The sequence below is a fragment of the Strigops habroptila genome, chromosome 7, assembly GCF_004027225.2.
Source record: "Strigops habroptila isolate Jane chromosome 7, bStrHab1.2.pri, whole genome shotgun sequence".
In the NCBI taxonomy this organism is placed as follows: Eukaryota; Metazoa; Chordata; class Aves; order Psittaciformes; family Psittacidae; genus Strigops; species Strigops habroptila.
The window spans coordinates 1,391,939-1,404,877 of record NC_044283.2 but is presented as its reverse complement, the minus strand read 5'-3'; the positions used below and the strand labels follow the sequence as shown (position 1 = coordinate 1,404,877).

Genomic DNA, 12,939 nt, shown 5'->3' with positions numbered 1-12,939 from the left:
GGGCAGCCACAGCTTCTCTGGGCACCCTGTGCCCAGCGCTCAGCACCCTCACAGGGAAGAGCTTCTGCCTCAGAGCTTCATCTCAATCTCCCCTCCTGGCAGGTTAAAGGCCATTCCCCTTGTCCTGTCCTCCAGGCCCTTGGTCAAAGCCCCTCTCCAGGTTTCCTGGAGCCCCTTAGGCACTGGAGCTGCTCTAAGGTGTCCCCTTAGGGAAGCCTCTCTTCTTCCAGGCTGCCCCAGCCCCAGCTCTCTCAGCCTGGCTCCAGAGCAGAGCTGCTCCAGTCCGCACAGCATCTCTGTGTCCTCCTATGGACTTGCTCCAACAGCTTCATGTCCTTCTTAAGTTGGGGCATATGCATTTCTTGGTCATATAGTTTGCTCCAAGAATTCTTCTTTGGGCACAGTAGCTTCATTTTTCAGTGCAAATGGAGGAGTTGCAGGGGGGTGGTTGGTGTTAATGTTATATTTGCTGTGCTCAGGAGAACTTTGCTGCTCTTCAAACATTGTTTGACAGGAGCAGATTTTTGCCTTCCCACCAAATCTACCATTTTCTGTATTACTCCCAGTTTTCCCAATGGGCTGTTCATGCACTGAAAAACATGGCTAAAGTGAAGCTGTTCTGTGTTGGTGGTTGGTTATTGGCTGAAAAGCATTACTTTGGGCAGTGTCATGTTCTTGAGAACTTTTCAAGTGAGCTCCCATTGCTGTGGGTAGGCTGCTCGATAAGCTGTTTCTCCAAGGTGTTATGAGTACGTAAGACATTGATTTACTCATTTATTTATAACAAGGGCAGGTAAGATGCCCTTTGTAGCCTACCCTTCAGCTTCTAATTTCTATGATGCCTCCAGCCATCATATGAGCCTTGCATCTGCAGACCCAAAGAACCTGTGTTGTTTGCACTCCTTCTTTAACATCCTTTGGAGGGAAGGAGCTTTCGGAGGGCTCTTCTCCTGCGGTTGAGCAATCTGAAGCGCAGGCAGCAGATGAAAGGAGCACTCTGTTCACAGCTTTCCTCCCTTTCCACAGCCGAGCCAGGCTTGAGAGAGAATTGTTTTTCAATGCACTTCTAAAGCCAGTTTCTCCAGCAATACACACAAAATGAATTTTGCAAAAGGAAAAGAATTGTCATAAAAACATTTACGTAAAATCTTTTTTCTTGCGCCCTCATCTGTTAATAATTAGGCAATTTGGCAACACTGCCATGATATTTTTATTGGAATGAAAAAGTTAACCTACCCAAAATGTGGTTACTGTGTTTATGTTGGATAAAAACCTCCTCCTCAAGCCTGGCGCTGGGAGCCTGGTTCAGGGAGTTTGCTTAATTGAAGATTACAACTGATCTGAAATGCTTTGTGGATTTCCAAGTGTCACTTTATTTGGAGAAACTTCAGTGAAGAAGATGGATAACAAAAACAAGATTAGGAATCCTATTTGTGTGGCTTATGTGCATTTGTTTAATGCAAGGGTATTTATTTAGTTGTGTATTTATGCATAAAGCTGTTATGAAAAGGGTGAAGAGCTTTTGCTGGTGGATATCACAGTTCTGCCTGTTTGAAATGGTCTCGTTTCTTCACTGGGACTTTGTTGTTGTCTGGTTGCTTTACTTTTTAATCTCAAATAGCCCTTGGTATTAGGGAAATGCTGCTGCTAGTAGACAGATTTAATGGCCAGAGCTCTGTGATGGATCTTTGTTGGGATTGTCTTCTGCTGGAGGTGGGAATAGTGCAGTGGGCCTGGTGGTGGTGAGGCTAAACCTGGTGCAGAGGTTTCATGCCAGTGGGTTAACATCCTCTGCTCCCATCCTGAGCTGAGATCATTCAGTCCTTGTCCCCATACTCCTCTAGTTCAGCCCAAAGCCCTTGTAATGTGTTAAAATAGACAGCAGAGCTCTAAGGAAGGTGTTTTGGTGAGACAGGAGCAAGAGAAAAAGGTAACCGCCCGTTGTAAAGGCTCCTGAAAATAAAATTGCCCTTTTGCTGACCTGTGATTGAATCCTGCCCTGGCTTTCTAGGCCCAACTTGAGTTGAACAATGTCAGAGATCCAGCAAGCATCGAGGGAAACGGCCACATCAGTGTCAGACGGAAGGATCATAATGTAATAGTTACCCAAAAATCCTAATATTTGTCATTTACAATAGCGTTATCTAAGCGCTTGGCCTGCAGTTAAAAAGGCCCACGTTGAATAAACATTGAGATATTTATTATTTTTAGTGAAATCGACCTTCCAGTCACCTCGGTTTTATGGCTGTGCTGCTTATAAATTCCCAAAGGATTATTTGAAAAATCCTACTCATATCTGCCAGCCTTATCAGCAGGGCAGAAGTTCACATATTGTAACGGGAGGTCAGCCTTCGGTCATGGTCTTACAGAGGGGGCCAGGCACCTGTAAATCCTTCCTTCAGCAACCAAGGCGAAGTACAATATCAAACAGGCAAGGAGACTTTTCCAGGAAACGCTGAACTTTCTCAGGAAGGGCAGAGGAGGGGGAAAGAAAGTGAAGGAAGGTCAAGCGGGGGTTAATTGAGAGTTGGACCTTGGCGTGGTGGCGGCTCCGGGGAGGACAGGCTCTGGTGGGATGCTTTATGGGACTATTCATCCACAATTCCTTTTCTTGTGAGAAACGGGTCGGCTGACGGTGTCTTGAGGAAGAAATGGGCGTAGGGGAGGCTTTGAGTATGTGCAGATATCAAACAAAACAGCGCAAGAGTGTGTTTGTGTGTTATGCTTGGAGTTGTACGCACAGATAACCCTTCTGTGCTCTCTTGCTCTCTTGGCTCTCGTGATTGGGTTTTTGTCCCTAAGCAATGCCTAGAACAAGTTATTACCCTGCCTGTTGTTTCTGTATGCACCAAATATGCTCTGAATTGTGTGAAAAAAGGCTTTCAGATGACAGGTTTAGGTTCCAGTTGGTACAAATTGGTAACCACTGAACAACCTCAGTGTTTTGGTGGGAGTCCCTGTAACATTAGACAACTGTGTGCTGTCCTTTTCCTAGGAAAATTATCAATCAAACTAGCTGGAATCATGGATTTTGGTGTCAGGAGCATCATATAGAAGAGTTAAGGCAGCGAGAGCCAGGACACATGAGTCTTGGGGCCTGTCTCCTTGGTCAGTTTGGCCGAAGTCCTGTGTCTAGTTTAGCTGATTGTAGACTAAACCCTGCTAGTTTCTGTATCACGCATGTGCTATTTAAGGACGTTCACGCTGCAGCGTGGTTAGACTGTTGGTATCAAGTATATCTTCTCTTTAATAGAGAAGTTTGTTAAAATGTAATATTATTATTATGTATAAAGAAGAAACAAGAATATTTCAGTAAAGTGATTCTGCATTGACGTTTTATCTTTATGTTGTCTTTGACCAAAGTCTATGTAATGCTCGGTTGCTTTGATCGATCTCGCAAAATAAATAGGAAGAGTGAGGTTGAGCCAGCTGGTTTATCTGCTGGAGCATCTGAACGCTTTGGGTGCCTTGTATTTCAAGGCAAGACATGGAATTGCTTTGCTTTACATAACATAAAATGAAAAGCCATTTTTGTTTCATGTTTTCCGTAAACTGTAGCAAAGCAGAAAGCAAAGAGTGAACCAAAAGGAGAAAGGAATTTAAAATAAATAAGCCAAAAAAAGGCAGTGGTTTGGCACACAGGGTGCTCCCAAGAAGTTGTCTCAGAGGCAGCTGATGGTGATTTAAGTCACTTTAAGCTCCTGCTCCAGCCAGTGCTGTTGCCTGTTAGGGTTTGCCTTTGCTAGGTGGGTTTTTTTAGCTTTATGCTAATTGCTTACCAATTACTTTGAGGTTCTTAACATGTTCGTGAAGACACTGGTATTGACACTCCCAGCCTCTTTGATCCAAGCTACAAAGGGGTCATTTTAGGGTAAAGAACAAGTGTCCAAAAAAAAGAGAACAAGAACAGATTCTGATGTAAATACAGGCTTAAAACTGTGGCTGCCTCCGAGTTGATGAAATATTTCTGGAGAATCCCAGAGCTGGATAATTTAGATAAATAGCAGTTGACAGGTATTTTACTATAAATTTGTCGTATCTCGCCACTGACATTTTTATCTGCTGTAGTGCTTCTACCCGAGCCTCTCTGACCCGAACACTGCTTTGATGCACAAAATACATTAGGAAAGGTAAAAAAGTATAGCAAAACAACGCCCACTTTACTTAAAATGATCAATGAGACGTCTTTAAATTCCTATATTAAAATGCAAGTGTTGTGTATAGACTGTATCCACTCAGTACATTTTTGCTTGTCTGATTTAGTGAAGAATATAATGTTTTATCAAGGGTGGTTGACGGGCTTGGAGCACCCTGTCTAGTGGAAGGTGTCCCTGCCTGTGGCAGGGGGTTGGAACTGGGTGAGCTTTCAGGTCCCTTCCAACCCAAACCATTCTGTGATTCTGTATCTCTTAGCTGTGCGGAGCCAGCATGGGTTTGGGAGGGGAATCAAGGCTTTATTTTTGCTTATCGTTGAAATGGCTACATTCTGATGGGGGGGGGAGATGCATCAGCTCGGGGACTCAAGATGAACTATGGGGCTGAGGAAGGGAAACACCACTTTGTATCTCTAACACTGAGCAGATTTCATTTGAAGTGGGAGATGCCGCAAATCCGGTGGCAGATCATGAGTCTCCTCCCAACCCTCGGCTTAAGTCATGTTTTCTTTTTTGTGTTCCTCTTAGAAGTGTGCTAGTGATTGTGCTGCTGCATTAATGCTCCTTTTTCTGCCTGCATTCATCCTCCCTTTTCTGCCTTTGTGGGCTAACGCATTGGCAGACCGGTTGCTCATCTGCTTGCCCGTGGTGGCGGTGACGCAGCCGGTTGTTCCTGCCCCGTCCACACCTCTCCAGGGGGGACGCTCCAGCATCCCCACCAAAATATTTGTTCTTTGGTAACTGGGGCAAAACAATTGAAGTTCTTCTTTCAAGGGATGAGAAAGCCTCTTATAGGAACCACAATTCAAATAATAAGAGCTACCCAACCCTCTCTTTCATATGAAAACGTCTCTTTTTTCTCTCTTTGTAACACTGCTTGTTTCTTTTATTTGATACTGCCACACAAACCCTACCATGGAAAGTCTGTGGTTTACTTCTATTTTTGAGATCAGGGTTGTAAAGTTTTCCCTCGGTGTCCTTGGGAACTTTAAAACCCTTTTTTTTTAGAGGTGTGTAGGGGGGAAGCAGTGGAAAAAATTCCCTTCTCGAAGCCTCTGGTAACTCCTTGTTCATCTCAGACACTTTGCAGATTGTCCCATCGTTGTGTCCTGGCATATCTCACTGTCTGCTGACTTGGCTGACCCAGTGGTGCCTGGTGGAGTTAGATAGCTATAAACACAGCACTGAGATCATAGGGAAAGGCTGAGGGTGAGACACTTTGTGCACTGGATTGATAAGGACACAGGAAAAGCCATTAGAGTGAACTGGTGTCAGTGACCTGTGATAACCATTCTGTACTACGTGCTAATGGACCCTGGGTAGTGTGTCTGTCTGTAGTGGCAATAGATTTAACTTTTGTAATTGTCATATTGCTCTTTTAACCCTGTGACCTTATTACCCATGAGAAAACCACTTGGCTTTGATCAAAGAAGCAGCAAAGAAATCAGTGTTCATTCTAAGCTGGCTAGATATGATCACAGGCAGCCTTGATTCTTAAAATATTCAGCTTGGAAAACAGACATGTTAGGGAGGAGGGGGAAAAATAAAGGGAGGTTTACTACAATAGCCCGGATGCAGACTTCTTGTCACCTGAGGTTAGGAACAGCAGCCGTGCTTTCCCAGGGCTTTGCAAAGCTCTGCTTGGTCACTCACTGAAAATGTGCTGATATTTCACACTGAGTGCTGATTTCTTAGAATCATAGAATCCCAGACTGGTTTGGGTTGGAAGGGACCTTAAAGCTCATCCAGTTCCAAGCCCGTGCCACAGGCAGGGACACCTTCCACTAGAGCAGGTTGCTCCAAGCCCCTGTGTCCAACCTGGCCTTGAACACTGCCAGGGATGGGGCAGCCACAGCTTCTCTGGGCACCCTGTGCCAGCGCCTCAGCACCCTCACAGGGAAGAACTTCTGCCTAATATTTTACCTAATAATTTTCCTAATAATTTGTTCTGGTCAAACTCCTGAAATAAACGGTGAACGTTTGCCCACGTGGGATCTTAATTCTTCCGACTCCCTGTGCTTAATCCCATTCTGCTCTCAGTGGTTAACTCTGTTAATCCTGACCATGTTATGCTGCATCTGTTCAGTATTTCATCAAATCATTCAGGATGGATGGGACCTCTGGAGGTCTCTGGTCCAACCTCCTGCTGAAAGTAGGGACAGTTCTGAGATCAAAGCAGGTTGCTCAGCCTTTATCCAGTCTGGTCCTGAAAACCTCCAAGGACCAAGACTGCAGAACTTTTCAGCGCAACTTGTTCTGCTCTATGCCCTCCCTGTTAGGTGTTGAAGGTAGTTGTTAGGTCCCTCTGAAGCAGGCACTCCTCCAGACTGAACAACCTCCATTAACCTCCAGCTGTGGGGCCCAACCATCTTGGTGGCCTCCATTGAACTTGCTCTGGTTTATCAGTGTCTTTCCTGTATTTGGGAGGCCCAAAACTGGATGCAGGGTTTAGATACAGTCTTCAAGGCTGCTGCGTAGAAGGGGGATAATCACTTTCCTCCATCTACTGGCTTTGCTCCTGTTCATACAGCCCAGGAGGCTGTTGGCTGCCTCTGCTGCCAGGGCAGGCGGCTGGCCTGTGTTCAGCTTGCTGTCTGCCAAGGCTCTTGGTCCTTATCCATATTGCTGCTCCCCAGACAGTCAGTCCCCAGTCTGTGTTGTTGCAAGAGGTTCTTCCTTCCCAGGTGCAGGACTTGGCATTTCTCCTTGTATATTTTCATCAGGTTCCTCTCAGCCTGTTCTTCCAGCATGTTGAGACCCTCTGGATGGTGGCCCTGCTCTTGAGTGTATTGACTTTTCCTCCCAGTTTGGTGTCAACTGCAAAGCGCTTGAGAACATACTCTGTTGCCTCCTCCAAGTCACTGATAAAGATATTAAGTGGGACAGGTCCCAGAACATACCCCATTATGGTTCACCACTAGTTGCCAGCTCTCATGTAGGGTATACAACTCATTAATCCTGACCCTTTCAACCTGACTACCCCACTAATTATTTACCCAGCCAGCTGGTCACTCATCCAAACTGGGACATCTGAATCGGGGTACAGGAATATTGTGGAAAAGCATGTCAAAAGCCTTGCGAAGTTCTATGACACCCACTGCTTTCCCTCCATCCACAAGTCCTGTCATGCTGCCAAGCAATTGGATCATTGGCATGACTTCTCCTTGTTAATATGTGGTGATTGTCCCAGTCCCCTTCTCCTCCACATTCCTGTGTCCCAGAAGGATTCAGCTCATCACTCTCCCAGGGACTGAGGTGAGGTTGAATGTGCTGAGGTTCCTCAGATCATCTTTTCAGTCTTTTTTGCAACATTTACCTTCTTATACTGTCTTTTTTAATGGTATTTTAACTACTATAGGGCTTTGGTTCTAGGGAGCTCCAAGATAAGGACTGATTTTGTTATGAGATGTTCACCACACATGGTGCAGAATACAGGTCAGCTGAAGGACCATAAAGACCAACACCACTATTTGTATTGTGTAAATGTGGGAAGGCTCTTCCTAAGATTTGCTGTTTCCGGGCATTGGGGCTCAGGAGGGTCCCAGGAATGTCTGGAAAATGCCTCAGCTACCCCAGAGAACTTTGTGGTGGTGTCCAGAACTGGTGATATCTCAAAAATAACAAGTGATAGAGACGGAAGTGCACTGATTTGCAAAGAATTTCCCTGAAGATCATTGAGTTTTGTAACATAAAACTCAGTTTAACAGAAAGGGAAATCTCTGGCATTCCCACTCTTTTCTCATCCTTACAGTAATTTAGACTGGAAGAGACACATGGAAGACTTTGGTCTAATACTTCACTCAGCGCTGAAATTGAAGTTATATCAGGGATCTCAGAGCCACATTCGATTGAGTTTTGAGGATTTCCAAGGATGGAGACTGCCCAGCCTCTCTGGGTCCCTGGTCCAGCGTTTGACCACCCTTATCCTATTATTTTCCCCTGTTTAAATGAATTTGAATTTCTCTTTTTCTATTTCCTCTGTTGCCTACCCTTTTGCTGTGCATCGCCAAGGGGAGCCTGGCTCCATCTACACTGTAACCCTGTATTAGATGTGCTTCCTCACTCTTCTTCCTCACCTTTCCTCATGTGTTCTGTGATGCAGCTCTCTCATTTACTTTGGTGGCCACTCCTGGCTTGACTTCAATGTGTCATCCACCAGTAACTCTTTTGCATAACACTTTTAAATCCTTTTTTTTATTGCAGCTGGATCACAAGTGACGCTGGGCTGATGCTGATATTCAGTATTTAGGTTATACCAGGTTGGACAGGGCTTGGAGCAACCTGCTCTAGTGGAAGGTGTCCCTGCCCGTGGCAGGGGTTGGAACTGGATGAGATTTAAGGTCCCTTCAACCCAAACCCTTCTGGGATTCTATGATTTAGGACTTATTTTTGCTCCTAGAAATAAATAAATGGCACTCTCAGTGCCAGTTCATAGTGACGTGTGAAAGATAGTGCAGGCAAACCCTAGACCCAAATTTGACTCTGGTGAATTTGTTCCATTTTTCTTGACTATCCCCACAACTGGAGGGAGAGCAAAGTCCGAGGAACCCCTCTTAGAAGTGAAAAGTCTTGCCTTGGTGGCATTGCCTCCAGGCTCCATGTGTGGAAATCACTGAAAATCATAAGTAATAAGGTATTTATGGAAGCAAAGTCCTGAGAATATTCTGTCCCTGTCTTACCTTGTGCTCTTGAGTATTTGAGTCACCCCAAGCTTCGGAATGGATCTCAACAGGGTATAAATAAGATGTGGACTGTCTAAGACTGCTAAAAAAGAGGCATTAGGAAGATCCTTCTGTGTGAGGACTGTTGAGCTCTGCGTGTTAGTCAAGCTCAGTATTCTGTGCATAAATTAACCCCGGGGGAGTTATCATGTGCTGACCAGAAACTTCATCTTTTATTTGCTTTTTATTTAAAGAGGAGAGTGTGTTCGTGGGGGAGGTGGGGGCTGTAAAATAATAACCCCCATGTTTTATGCCTCTTGGAAAATGGCTTGGTGCACAGCTGCAGTTGCTGTTTTCCTGCTCTGGATGTTGTTTCTCATCTTAAAGGTCTATACGCACTGGATCTGGGAAATGATTGCCATCCTGTTTTCAATAAAACCCCTGTTTTTTATGAAGGGTCTTGAGCTGGCTGGACATTAATTCTCAATCTGTTTACAAATATTTGCGCAGGAAAGGGTGAGCAATGTTCAGGACATTGCTTATGACGCAGATAACCCCCTGTTTCAGTCCTTTGTTCAGGAAAACGTGGAAACAAGGCAGTTGTTGTACAATGAACAAACGCTGCCTTCGCATTCCAGGAGTGCGGTGTGGGAGCTCAACACAAAAGTGGCTTCAACTCAGAGATCAACAGGCAGCAAAGGTTGTATTTTAGAAAGGGTGTTGGAAAAGCTCAGATTCAGGGGGTTGATAATTACTGTGTACAAAAGCAGGGATAAGTGTGACATGCTCAGAAGGTGAGCATTGTCCTCAGGGAGGTTTTCCTTGGTTCTGCTCTCCTGAATCCCTTGGAATGAGAAGTTTGGCTTCTGAGTCCTGAATCCCTCTCCTGAATCCCCTAAAATGAGCGGTTTGGCTTCTGAGAAAGGTGCCTCATCTCTTTTATCATTTAAAGCTTGTACCTTGAGATCTGGGTGACTTCTTATCTTCTAGTTTCTCTGCTTTGTGGAGACTTAATCATCTACTCACAGATGCTGAGCAACACACAAGAGCTGCTATGAGAGCAGGGACTTGCCTCTTGCCTTGAAATTTTCTCTCCTGGCTTTACAAGCTCCAGCTTGTCTTGCCCTAGCCATGATTGTTGTACTGCATTGAAAAGCTTTGGAATTCTTCAGGGTAAAAAACTAGATAGGAATAACACAGTCTAAAATCTTGTTCCTGTTTCTTCTTGTAATTGTTTCATATATCAACCAAAGGACATGCATGGAGCTATATAGCAAACTCTCTGTTGTAGTAATAGCTTGGGTATAGAATCATAAAATCATAGAATGGTTTGGGTTGGAAAGGGCCTTAAGATCATCCAGTTCCAACCCCCTGCCACTGACAGTGACACCTTCCACTAGGGCAGGTTGCTCCAAGCCCCTGTGTCCAACCTGGCTTTGAACACTGCCAGGGATGGGGCATTCCAACTTCCTTGGGCAGCCTGTGGCAGAGCCTCAGCACTCTCACAGTAAGAATTTCCTCCTTATATCCAACCTAAATCTCCTCTGTTTAAGTTTGAACCCATCGCCCCTTGTCCTATCACTACAGTCCCTGATGAAGGGTCCCTCTCCAGCATCCTTGTAGGCAAATCACAGCCCAGGAGATTGTTGGCCTCCTTTGCTTCAATGACACAGTGCTCATGGTCAGCTTGGTGTCCACCAGAACCCCAGGTCTTTTCCTGCCAAGCTGCTTCCCATGTGGTCACCCCCAGCATGTGCTGGTGTCTGGCGCTGTTCCTCCCCAGGGGCAGGACTTCACCTTCATGAGGTTCCTGCTGGGTCGTTCTGCAGCCTGCCCAGGTCCCTCTGAATGGCAGCACAACCCTCTGGTCTGTCAGTCGCTCCTTCCAGTTTTGTCATCTGCATTTTGAGAGATTAGAGGAATCAAAGGCAGATTTCACACAACAGAGCTCCATGGGTGATGGGTAGGAGGAAGAACTCTTGTTTTGTTGGAACTAGATGATCTTTAAGGTCCCTTCCAACCCAAACTGTTCTATGATTCAAATGAACTGATTGCTGGCGTTTACATCTCTGTGTAACAGCTATTTTACTGCCTGCTCACTTTGGCTTCATGACTTAGCTAACTTCTATAAGCCCATAGTTATTAATACATGTTGGTTTAGGTGGGCAGAGTTGAGAGCTGGTCAAACCAGAGGTAATGCTGGTCTACTTCTGGTTGGGTGTAGGCTGTACAGCATCCCATGTGCCTGTTTGAATTCAGTTTGTATAGCTCATTGCCTTAAAAGGGGGCAGAAAAACAGTAAAATGTGAAAATGGGCTGCTAGGACATGATTTCTTCCCCAGCATGGAGGGTGTAGCTAATACTGGATGTGCTGCTCATGGTGACGCTTGAACAGACAGGAGGTCTGTTCATTAGCGTATCCTGGTTTTATTTCTCTGTGTTCCCTGGTCATTCCCTACGTTCTGTGATGGAAAAACAGAAAAAACAAATACACAAGTGTAATATTCCAGCCCAAACCTTTTATAGCAGAGTCTTAGGAGTGAACTGCATTTTCCTGCTTGACTGTGGTGTGTGGGATGGGCGCTTTCTGCTCCTTCCTTAGTGTGTGCTTGGATTCAGGCAGGGAGAGAACAGAATCAGGGACAGGGAGAATGAAGAGCTTTGAACTCAAATCATCCAGTGGTACAGCACCGTCTCCTCATGGGAATATCGCAGTTCAGGGACTTTTTCCCCTTGTGTGTCTGCAGTTAATGCAAACCCGTGTCTGTGGGTGATCATTCGCTCTCTGCTAGGAGAATTACAGCTTCAAACACACAATTTTAAGCAGGCTGTAAAAAACGGGTCATATTTGTTGCAGCTTGTATTCTTTTAGGTACACGTTGCCTCCTCTCTTTCCACCTTCCTCATCCCTTGCCTCCTTTGCCTCCCTTTGGACCTGTCCTTCATCTTCCTCAAGGACTCATTCTGCACTCTTCTTAAATTGAAAGGGGTTTTTTTCCCCTTAATTGATGAGAGCCCTGACAAGGCTGATTAGCTGTTGGGGATGCATCCTTCCTTGCAAAGCTTGTGACCAATTTCCACCACTTCCTTCCTTCCTCAACGGAGAGCGAGCTTTCTTCTACGAGCAGTTGCCTTCCAGAGGTTTTCTGCACAGTGGCCTTGCATGGAAGACTCTGTGGGCTTGTCCTGAATGTATTTTTTTCCCTGGCAGCTCATTCATTATAAAGTTTTAATGAACTTTAAATATATTATGAAAGGAGCACGTGGTATAGAAGCCATCTCTGCTCGTTGTTACCCTGGGAAGTGTTCTGCTTCTCATTGCAGAGAGGGTGGATTTGAATGCAAGCAGAGGAGAAAGGCATATCCCCCTGTGCTTAACCTTGCAGGTCACCTGGAACGGGAGGAGATGGCCAAAAATGCAACCTGAAAATGTTTAGCTGCTGCTGTTCATAATGAGGAAATATCTGTCTACATCATCGCTTTGTAACTTTTCAGAAGTATGGCTTAAAAAGGAGAGGGGGGAGGCTGGAGAGGGAGCTGCACCGCTGCCTTTTCCAGAATGAGAAACACAGGCTACTTGTTCAGTCAATTCAGTTTAGGTCAAATGTAGTTATGAAAAACAGATGATTGCTGGTGATCAAGCTGTACTTTGACAAATATCCCATTGTTTGAGCATGCAGTGATTTCTTCAGAGCGTTACCCCAGTGCGGGGCTTGGCGATTGCCTTCCTCCAGCTTGGAGCCTGTCAGCCGGTGTGGGGATGGGTGCTCCAAACCCAAGGGCTTGGCTTCATACGAGGACAGATTGCGCAGAAAGAAGGGCTTGGTGCAAAATGTGTGAAGTTTCCACTCTAGTTCCTGAAATGAGTTCACTTGGGGCTCTCAGAAACGCTTGAAAGGATGCTTCCTATGTACGTGTTGTATTCAGCACAGCAGAGTAAAGGTTTATTTGGCAGTCAACATGCCCAAGGGATGGGATGCCATCCAGAGGCTACTTGGACAGGCTCGAGAAGTGGGTCCATGTGAACCTCATGAGATTTAACAATGTCAAGTGCAGCATCCTGCACCTGGGTCAGAGCAGCCCCTGGTACCAACACAGGCTGGGGGATGAAGGGCTTGAGAGTA

The 12,939-nt window shown here is 45.4% G+C and overlaps 1 protein-coding gene across 2 annotated transcripts in view; it reads left to right on the top strand.

Moving 5' to 3' along the window:
• The window catches only part of EXOC6B (exocyst complex component 6B), a 304,945-nt gene that overhangs the window by 141,432 nt on the left and 150,574 nt on the right, over positions 1–12,939 (top strand). The gene's annotated exons all lie outside the window — the stretch shown is intronic.